Raw genomic sequence first — 11,296 nt, 5'->3', positions numbered from 1 at the left:
TTTATCAATTTTAACAAAATTTGATTTCTTTATCACATTTAAATGTTGGTTTGAAACCTCATCTTTTGAAACATAATGGTTTTCAAGAAAATCAAAAAACAAAATATGTTTTTTCAATATATATATATATATATATATATTATGATACCAGTCAAAGGGAGAGTACATCAAATGCAAAAAACTGGATTAAAACAGTTACTGTTCATGGGCATTATAGTTTCCCTCTTAGCTACAAACCGGACAGATTTAACCATAACGTGAGGCACACAAAAAACATTACTAGCTATCATTGCTTCAAACAAGGCCCTTGTGGTTGAACTTGCCAAAGTACTAGCTACTAATCCCAAAGTACGATCACTGCTAGCATTATAGGCAAAAGCTACACAACGCAACTAATGGAACGAGTACAACGGATAGCGAATAGTTCCATTATAACAACATTCAACAATAAACAAAATAACAACTAAGTTGATGCAACATAGTCTACATAGTCGCCTAGCACTTGTCCATACTAATACATCATAGTTTACATAGTCGCCTAGAACTTGTCCATACCGAAGATAACCATAACTCCCATGTACAATGCCATTCCAAAATCGAGTCTCCGCTCGCCTAACAAACATTAAAATACGGTCGTTAATTCCAAAATGCGAAGAACAAAAAGCAAAAGAAATTCTGAGCATATTATTGACTAACAACGACAGCACTTGCCTAGTTTGTAGCACTACCGCTTGTCGAAGCCCCACCAGAATTAGGACATCTTCTACGATTATGCCCCTCTTCATGACACACTCCACATCACTACCTCGGTTGAATCTCCCTCAAGTCTGGATCTTCCCTCCAGCTTCCTGGTTCTCGTCATTCCCCAGCCATTTCATTCCTTATTCTTAACTTCACAGGATGACCTTTGGCCTGCAACAGCTTTGGGTCAGGCACCCACCGTGGTCTGCAAACGTCCCTCCACAATGACTCTGACTTTGGCACCACAAATTGATGTGCATATGTATGAATGGCGTTGTCCAAACTGTAACATAGGTCAATATAGCTAGTCACATCGAGGTGTAGACCTTGAAGAACTTTAATTGCATGTGAACAAGGGATCTTAATGTTTTACCACTTTCTACAACCACATGTTCTAGCAAATACGTGCACTTCATGACTGTGGTTTCCCCCTTCACCTCTATGGTCGTCGTACGAGGTAATCACTTGATATACACTAGTTTCATGATTAAAATTCCTCAGAGTGTGTCTTGCAATTTTATGCGCATTTTTGGTATAGATCCCCATTGCATAATCACTCCCTACCTTACCTTGAAAGAGATCAGAATTAATTTCTTTATGTCTATCATGGAAATATGCAACAAGTTTGCACCAAGTGAACTCAACCATTGTAGCAATGGGCAAACTGCGGGCACCTTTAAGTACCCCATTAAAGCACTCAGAGATATTGGTTGTCATTACCCCGTAACGTTTTCCACCATCATGTGATTGGGTCCATTTGTCCAGATCCTGACTCATTAGATATGTGTATGACATATAGCGTGCACCATGAGGATCATCAGGGTCTACACTCCTCAGTGCATTAATCTCAACATCCTTAATGGTTTGCATTATGGACTCAAATTTAGCTTCATGAGTTGCATATCCAGCTTTCAAGGCCAATGCCTTTAGAGTTGGGTCATCAAAGTGTGTGTTGAAATTCTAGCAACATGTCAAAGGCAATATCTGTGAAATACTTGTAAGCTTCCGTCATCACCTCTAGGCCACTCTGCAATGGCGCATTTGATACCTTTATATCCGTCAGAAATAATACAAATGCCCTCGTCAGGTATCACATGCCCTATCTAAATCCTAAGACACTCTAAAAACCACCCCCAACTAGGCCCTGACTCCTTGTCCACAACAGTAAAGGCGAGAGGCAAAACCTTTTGGTTAGCATCGGTTGCCATTGTAATCATCAACACCCCTTGGTATTTACCATACAAATGAGTCCCATCAATATTGATCACTAGCCTGCAATATCTGAATGTAGCAATGCATGGAGTGAATGCCCAAAATACATAGCGTAGTAACGTAGTACCAGCTATGTCCTTAGGTATGGTGTAATAGTTGTACTGGGTACCTGAATCCTGATCTAAGTATGCCAATAACAACTTTCGCAACCTTTGGTAAGACTCCTCCCAATCCCCAAATATCTTAGTAATTGTCTTTTGTTTGGCATCCTATACCTTATAGTAAGAAAGCTCATGACTATACTTAGTACGTATGATCTCCCAAAGCTTATCAATACGAGCAGTGTGATTTTGTCGTAATTTTCCCACAATTTCTGATGCAACAAAATTAGAATCTATTATTTTACCGTCTCTTCGTAGGCCAAAGGGTATACAACTGTGTGGACCCACATAAGATGTGACCATCCACAGACCATTAAGTTTAGCCTTTATGAATGCCCCAATATACCACTTGCAGTTGGTGTCAATGCATGCGGCGCACAATTTAGTTTTGGTAGACCTCCGGATTATAAAATTTTTATCATCCTTTGCTGCGTATAATATCAATGCACGCTTCACCACCTCTTTATTTGCAAAAGTTAACCCTTTACTAAAATGCATCCCATCTTCCCAAGTAGAAATAAATGGTATCTGAAGACGTAAAGGATCAACCATATTTTCCCAAGTATTTGCGTAAAATGACTTGGCAGGAGGTGTGTAGGTAGTGGTCATATTTGTATCATGCTGGACGCCAATATCATCTTCTGCATCACTTTTATCATGGTACTCCATATTTTCCTCTTCAAAATTGGGAACGAGTTCATGGTCATCCACATCCCTGTCAAAGTCGCCTCACTCAATCCTCTATTTGTACCCATCCATATCATCAAGATTTTCACCATTTTCGCAACATGATCTTCGTCTTCGTCTTCCTTCCCTAAATGTGTCTCTTGAGGATGGAGGGTTTCACCAGTATTAGCAGCATGATCTTGAGATGGCAGCATATAACCTCCCATTGTAGTGCATCGATCATCTAGGACTGTAAATTGTAAAGATGTAGTTGTTTGTTGTACCTCCTCAGTATCAACTTCTGTAAGTGGCTCCGAACTTACGTATAACTCAACAACATTTACTTGGGGCATTTTATGAATCCTATTAAACATGATCTTTACATGTTTGTCTTCTTTGATCGCCATATACTCGTAATTTATCCGTTCTTAAAGGACTTCTTGTGGATAACAATAAATAATCTTTATGTCATAACAAGTAGGGTTCAAATTCAATTCTTCCATTATTTTCCTCTTCAAATCATTCAATGTCTTCAACTTACGACATATCATCATGTAGTAGCATTCGATACCCGGCCTTCTAAATCGGAATCTGTTAATCTCTCTAGGATTGACAAGAGGTCCACCGTAGTATACATTTATATCAATATTTTTCAGAGATTGTGAACCTATTAGAGTCAAGTGTAATATGTTAGTGACATATTTTATCTCTTTCATTTAACATCATTTGCAAAACCTTTTCTATCTACTCAAAGTTCAAAAATTACAACTCGTCACCCCAAATTTGAATATACTCACCCCACATCATGTACAAACACACAATCATTATCATTTCATACTCAAACAAAAAAAAAATCTAAAGACAAAACTCACCCCATTACAAAATTTCAAATCAGCTCTAACAAAAATATAAATAAAAATATCAAACCAAACAACAATACAATCATTAAAAACCTAACAATACAAATATACCAACAATACATCTTAAATATATCAATCATTATTTTATACTCAAGCAAAAAAAATTAAAGACAAATATCAAACCAAACAACAAAAGTCATGATACATACCCATGATACAAATATATCTTAACACTATGTACACTAACACTAGCAAAATCCACTAACACTATATACACTAAACAACCAACAGATCCTTACCAGACATGAGGATGTGCAAATGTGCTGGGATTGTATGAGTGAGAGGGGGAGTGAGAGAGGGAAGACTACAATGAGTGTTGGGATTGTATGAGAGAGAGAGAGGGGAAGACCTGCTAAATGTGTATGACCCGAGAGACCCAGACAAAAAACCAAATTTGATATAGGGACCCAAACATGATAGCCACATGGAGTAATATTTCACCACAATTTGAAAATCGAGTTTCTAAGACTCGGTTTAACTTTTAGCAAACCGAGCCTCTAAGGCTTGATTTCCAAGTGGCGTCTACGTGGAATCTTAGAGCACAGAAATCGAGCTTCTAATGGTCGGTATGAAAATCGAGTCTCTAAGACTCGATTTCCAGGTAGACAAAAGTGCCAACTCAGACTGATCAAAACATAAAAACCAACCCTCTAAGACTCGATTTATAGCCCAAAATCGACCCTTTTTAGACTCGAGATGTTATTAAAAAATATAATTCCAAAATCGTGCCTACTAACTAAATAGTTGGGAAAATGGGCTTAATTCCCAATTTTTGTCAGAACCAAACAACCGCACACCCACAACCTCAAATCGGCGGCGCTTCTTCTCATCCAATCCAACTTGTTAGCGACGCTCTCTAATTTGGTCTCTTCCAATCCATCCTCAAATCGACAGCACACTTATAATATCCAATCCAACTTGGCAGTGCTTCAACTCTTCCCGTACAAGTCGACAGCGCTTCTTTTCTGCCATTCTAAGTCGGCGAAACCACCCATAATCTTCAGGTTCTCTCTTTACATATGATTAACGCTGATATGGGTTCATATTATTTCTCTAAACTTTGTGGGTTTATGCTATTATTGTTTTTTTTGAGTTTTGGTTCTTACATATTTGACAAATTAATCTTTACACCGATGGGCTTGACAGTCCACCATTGATTGTCTGGATCACTACTGCCATGCGAAACAAAATTGTAATAAGGTTGCTGATGCTTTGGCAAAGAAATCTTGGGTTGGGCTAGAACTTCAGGTTTGGGTTGAAGACTTACCTGGGGACATTATCCCCCTTGCTCTGTTTGATGGTCATAGTTTTCTTATGCTTTAATAAAAGCATCAGTCTGTTTCACAGTCTGGTTTCTCAAAAAAAGAAAAAAATAATAATATTTACACTTTTGAGTTTGGGATGCGAGACATGAAACTTGAGTGAGACGTGGGAACTCTTATCCATAAGTTGGGATAAGATTAGATTTGGTTGGGACTGTGGGGAGGACACAATACTATGAACCTATGGACTTAGGAGATTTTTTTTTTTTCAACCACCTTGGCAGTAAGAACACCAATTTTACTGTTGGTTTGTGCTATATTTTAGAATTGGTTTCCAATTTTAGAGTTGGTTTCTCTAAAATTTATAATTTGAAAGAAGCCTAGTGAGTTTTCTCAAAGTTTCAGGAGCAGATATTTTATCTGGATGATGTTCACCATAAATTGAAGTTGTAATAAAAACAGCCTTCCTAATTAGATCATCTCCCGTATCAAAATTGTGTCCCTCTTTTAGTATTAGCTTCTACTTTCTACTTTCTAGTAGTGTGGCTCTGCATGGAGCCAGTTGGTGCCAAAGGCAAGGATTCAGCTGGGAATTAGTCAGTAACAAAGCGATCTCTCAACTTGAGTAACAAATAGTTGGTCCCCCAGCTCCCAAAGCATTTGTACATTACCGCAGAAGTTGTAGAGCAGCACTGCACCTAGAGAAAGAGAATGTATCAAGAGACAAAAACCAAAACCCACTTGTTTGTTTGACAAAGATATAGCTACTCTGACACCTTTACCTCAACAACAATTACAGAGTACAGGGTAAGGTCATCTCTAATTCTGAATAGCAACAACAGACGCTGCACAGATAGTTTCAAGTTCAGCCCAGTGATTACTTTCAAATTAGGATTAGCTAACTATTTTTCTTTTTTCTTTTTTAGTCCAGTTACTGTGAAAAATCAGGTTAACATTATTTCTCACTGAGAGTTTATTTTAGCTTTGGTCTTTCCTAGGTAAGGTGAGGTACTCTGAATTAAGATGATACCGAATAAACGACTAACCATCATGATTGGAAATATTACTTAGTGAATTTAGGTCAATGTCATTTTAAGGTGTGGTCGCACCTATAAAAAGGATGAGTGCATAATTACCACCAAAAAAGAAACTACCCTATAGTAAGCACATTTATCAATGCTTTCACTTGCTAGATTAAGATTGGGAATTGGACTGCTATGGTTGAGGTCCTTGAGGATGTCTCATAGTGATATATATTTTGAATAAAATTGCATTGTTTATGATTTTCCATTCATGATAAATATTTATTGAGGTTAACCTGCTTCTTTTTTCTGTTTTTGAATCAGGCTTACACACACATGTTTTAATAAGTGCGTTGAGAAAAGGTACAAAACTTTGTGTTAATTTCTTTCCTGCAATTTGCATGAACTTTTCTAAGTTGATTTCGAATTCACCTTTGAAGAATCCAGTTAACTTTTTTTACAAAGTTCAGTAATTTTTTCTCTATATTAATTAATTGCAGAAAGTACTCATTTGACATCCTTGTGTAAAGAAAATGTATCAAATTGGTCATATTAAGTTTCTCAGAAAAAAAAAAAATGGTCATATTATCATTTATTATTTCAGGTACAAATAGTCTGAACTAAATACGGGTGAAAATAGTTGCATCGATCGCTGCGTATCAAAATATTGCCATGTAAGTTGACAATCATATTCACATATGGTTTACACAGTACTTCCCACAGTATAAACTTTTGATTGATGTAAGTTTCATTTTTCCCTATGACCTTTCTTTGAATTTTGTTGTCTTGATGTTTGATTGGATTCTCTCCATCATGTTTCTGGCAGAAGTTTAATTTTATATCATCCATTACTTCCATGCTTCCTTCACATTATTTTATTTAGTTTATCAATGCGTGTTGTAGGGGTAAAGGTCCAAGATTATATATTGGGCCTTGGACTTTGTCCGAGCACATTAAAAGGTCCGAAGAGGAACAAATAGTTATTAGGGGTTCCAATTTAAAGTCTCATAAGTAAGGAACGAATGGAAGGTGATCCGAGGAGGAACTCCTTCTTAAATATGATGAATACAGCTCAAGTATCTATTCCAGCAATTAGAATGACCTCCCAGAAAGCTCCAATGATAGGGATATACCTCATGAACATACGAGAAGGAAATTCAAAAATATCTAAGAAAAAGCTGCAATCACCGCATAAATGCACTACAGCTACTTTTCTGGCCGCATTTATGTGGAGAAGACCTCTGACCAGTGCTGCCTTGGCTATCACAACTCACAAAAAGCCAAAGAGGGTGTCTGATGGGACAGGTACTCAAGTAAGGGCTCAGACGATCAACAAGTGTAGGATCAAGATGATCCTAATGGAGCTATATAATGTGGGAGATCCTCCATGAGAAAAGGATGGGAAAATAGAGAGAGAACATTGTAGCAATCTAAACTGTCTTTATATCCAGTTGTGATCAATTTATACAAGGTGACCTCCTCGGACTAAAAGTCTATTGATATCAAACTTTTTATTTGCGTTTGATCGTCATTTAATTCAGTACTAGCCATTGTCCAACTCACTAGAGCTTAGATATTTGACTCTCTCTACAAATTTATTATACTGGGTTTATTGGGCCAAGATCTCATATATCTTGAACTTGGATCATAAATCTGGTCCTTACAATTGGCGTCGTCTGTGGAAAGAATTGGTGTGATAGTGAGTACGACGTCTAAATATGGTAGGATCAGGTCCTCATCGAGAAGAATCCTTGGTTATAGGCGATAGGATGATTTCCTTAACCTCGAACGCAAGCGAGATCGAGAAGGTAGCGCACACACCACGCATGCTAGTAAAAGTCATTCTCAGGTTAGGGGTCATGTCTCTCAAGAACAGAATGAAAAAGCCATGCAAAGGGAGATTGACGATTTAAAGAAGAAGCTGCGCCATGCACAATGAAAACGAACCCCTTCCAGTTCTGACGTCTCCTCCAATGATGAAGAAGATGCTAGTTATTGGCAAAAGTCAAGAACTCCACCAAGCAAGTCTTTCTCCTATGATGAAAACCACCACCACAGGCACAGATACAAGAACCCGCCTCGTAAAGGCTTAGGAAACAACACTATGAGCAAAGTGTTGAATCAAATCTCCAAATCACCTTTCACGCGCAAGATAGAAAGGACAAAACTTCCTCGGCAGTTCCATCAGTCCACATTCACCATTTACAATGGTCGAACGGACCCTGTAGAACATGTGAGCTAGTTCAACCAAAGGATGGCTGTCCACTCTAAGGACGAGGCTTTAATGTGTAAAGTATTTCCCTCCAGTTGGGACCTGTGGCGATGAGATGGTTCGATGGTCTGAGAGAAAATTCCATAGACTCCTTTAAGGAACTCACCCAGGCCTTTGGCTCTCGTTTTATCACGTGTAGTAGGGTACCTTGACCCTTGGATTCTCTACTGTCCTTGTCCATGCGAGAAGAGGAGACCCTGAAAACATACTCGAACAGATACTAGGAGATGTATAATGAGATAAATGGTGACTTTGATGACGTGGCCATCAGCACTTTTAAGGTCGGCCTCCTGGCTGAGCACGATTTAAGGAAGTCTCTGACTGGTAAACTTGTTACCAATGTGATCCAACTCATGGACTGAATTGATAAATACAAGAGGGTGGAGGAAGACCAACAGTAAGGGAAAGGTAAAGCAAAGGTTATCCCTCAGGAGAGGAGGGATTTCAGGTCAGACCGATTTAATAATAACCGACCTTGGAGAGATTTCACTGGACAGTCAAGTTCTACCAACACCCAGGTAGTTAATGCAGTATTCCAAGAACTGGTGCATCAGGTTCTGAAGAAGATTAAGAACGAGCCGTTCTTCAAATGGACGAACAAGATGGCTAGAAACCCTACGAGGCGCAACCAAAGCCTTTATTACCAATACCATCAGGACCAGGGGTACACTACAGAAGACTGCAGGAATTTATGAGACCATCTGGACCAGCTAGTCCGAGAAGGAAAGTTGAAGCATTTACTGCACCATTCTAGTAGCCAAGTGAAGCAGACAGGTTCGAATTTCCGAAGGGATGCTTCTTTGAGACCTCCTCTAGGAACGATCAATGTCATCTTTGCTGCTCCCGGTAGGACCAGTTCTCGTCCCTCCAGAGTGATGTCTGTGGCTCGGCTATCTACCGAGTACAACAATTTGGAGCCAAAAAGAGCCAAGAAAGAAGCCCCACATGTTCTGGGTTTCTTGAACGAAGATAAGATCGGAACCATCCAACCCCATGACGATGCTCTGGTGGTCACACTCAGGATTGGGGAATATGATGTGAAAAGAGTGTTGGTAGATCAGGGCAGTGCTGTCAAGATAATGTATCCCGACCTGTACAAGGGGCTGAATTTGAAACCCGAGGACCTAACGGCGTACGATTCCCCTCTAGTAAGTTTTGAAGGGAAGATTGTTACTCCAAAAGGTCACATTAGACTGCCCATACAGACCCGTTCGAATGTGGTGGAAGTTAATTTCATTGTGGTGGACGCTTACTCACCCTACACAGCTATTGTAGCTAGACCTTGGCTTCATACCTTAGGAGCCATCTCTTCTACCCTGCACCAAAGGTGAAATATCCATTGGAGAGCCAGATTAAAGAGATTGTGGGGAATCAGTCCATGGCTAGACAGTGCATAGTGGCTGCCATCTTACATCAGCCCGAAGCTGAGCCCTCGACCTCTGATGAAAGGGGCTTATAGCAATCAAAAACTCTGGTATTTCCAGGTAATGGATCAACTGAGGAAGCAAAGCGTGAAGATCTAGAAAAGGTTATTATTGGCGATGATCCGAAGAAATTCTTTCAAGTCGGCTCCCAGCTACCTCCCCAAGAGAAGGAAGAGCTAATTGTGTTCCTTAGAAAAAATGTGGACGTATTCGCGTGAACTGCTTATAAAGCTCCGGGGGTAGACCCAAACTTCATTTGCCACCATTTGAATGTCAATTCATCTGTTCTCCCTAAAAAACAACCTCCTCGGCGCTCATCTAGAGATCATTCTGATGCTGTCAAAGACGAGGTGACAAAGCTTAAGCAAGCAGGGGCTACCAAGGAAGTTTTCTACCTTGAATGGCTAGCCAATACGGTGGTAGTGAAGAAAAAGAATGGAAAATGGCAAGCATGTGTGGATTTCACAGATTTAAACAAGGCTTCCCCAAAAGATCCCTTCCCTATGCCTCGAATAGACTAGCTGGTAGATGCGACTATAGGCCATCCTCGAATGAGCTTTTTAGATGCCTTTCAAGGACACCATCAAATACCACTAGCTCTAGACGATTAAGTGAAGATAGCTTTTGTCACTTCCATTAGAAATTGCCATTATAAGGTGATGCCCTTTAGCTTGAAAAATGCGGGATCCACCTATCAAAGAATGATGACTAAAATGTTTGAACCCCGGTTGGGCAAGAATATTGAGGTCTATATAGATGACATGGTGGTGAAAAGCAAAGTGGTGCCTAAGCATGTGAGAGATCTCGGAAACATTTTTGAAATTTTGAGGAAGCACAGGCTACACCTTAACACTTCCAAGTGCTCTTTTGGTGTGGGATCAGGTAAGTTTTTGGGCTATATGGTGACTTACCGGGGAATCGAGGTTAATCCCAATCAGATTAAGGCAATAAATAGTCTACAACCACCTCGGAATCCCAAAGAAGTTCAGAAATTAACCGGAATGACTACTGCTTTGAACCAATTTATCTCTCGATCAGCAGACAGATGCAGACCCTTCTTCCTATTGATGAATAAATGGAAGGGATTCGAGTGATCGGGGAGTGTGCTTTAGCCTTTCAGTAACTTAAAGAATATCTATCTCGGCCACCTATTATGTCCAGTCCTCAGGTAAACGAGGTCCTGTTTGCTTATATCGTTGTGGCCCCTCATGCTGTAAGTTTTGTGTTGATATGAGTTAACAGTGGCATACAACGGCCAGTTTATTATGTGAGCAAATCACTGCATGAGGCCGAGGTTCGTTATTTACCACTGGAGAAGGCCATCTTGGCAGTGGTGCATGGCACACGAAAGCTCCCCCATTACTTTCAAGCACATACAGTTGTCATTCTGACTCAACTTCCACTTAGAACCATACTTCGAAGTGCTGATTACACGGGGAGGATTGCTAAATGGGGCACGGTCCTAAGGGCTTTTGATATCAAATACATGCCTTGTACCTCTGTCAAGGGCCAGGTCCTCGCGGACCTAGTGGCCGAGTTTGCTGAACCCTCACTAGAAGAAGTAATAGAAGCACAGCACATGGATGGAAAATCGGCTGGCGCAATCTCCCTGCAAG

Source organism: Quercus lobata, chromosome 2 (genome assembly GCF_001633185.2).
Source record: "Quercus lobata isolate SW786 chromosome 2, ValleyOak3.0 Primary Assembly, whole genome shotgun sequence".
Lineage (NCBI taxonomy): Eukaryota > Viridiplantae > Streptophyta > Magnoliopsida > Fagales > Fagaceae > Quercus > Quercus lobata.
This window is presented reverse-complemented; position numbering follows the sequence as displayed.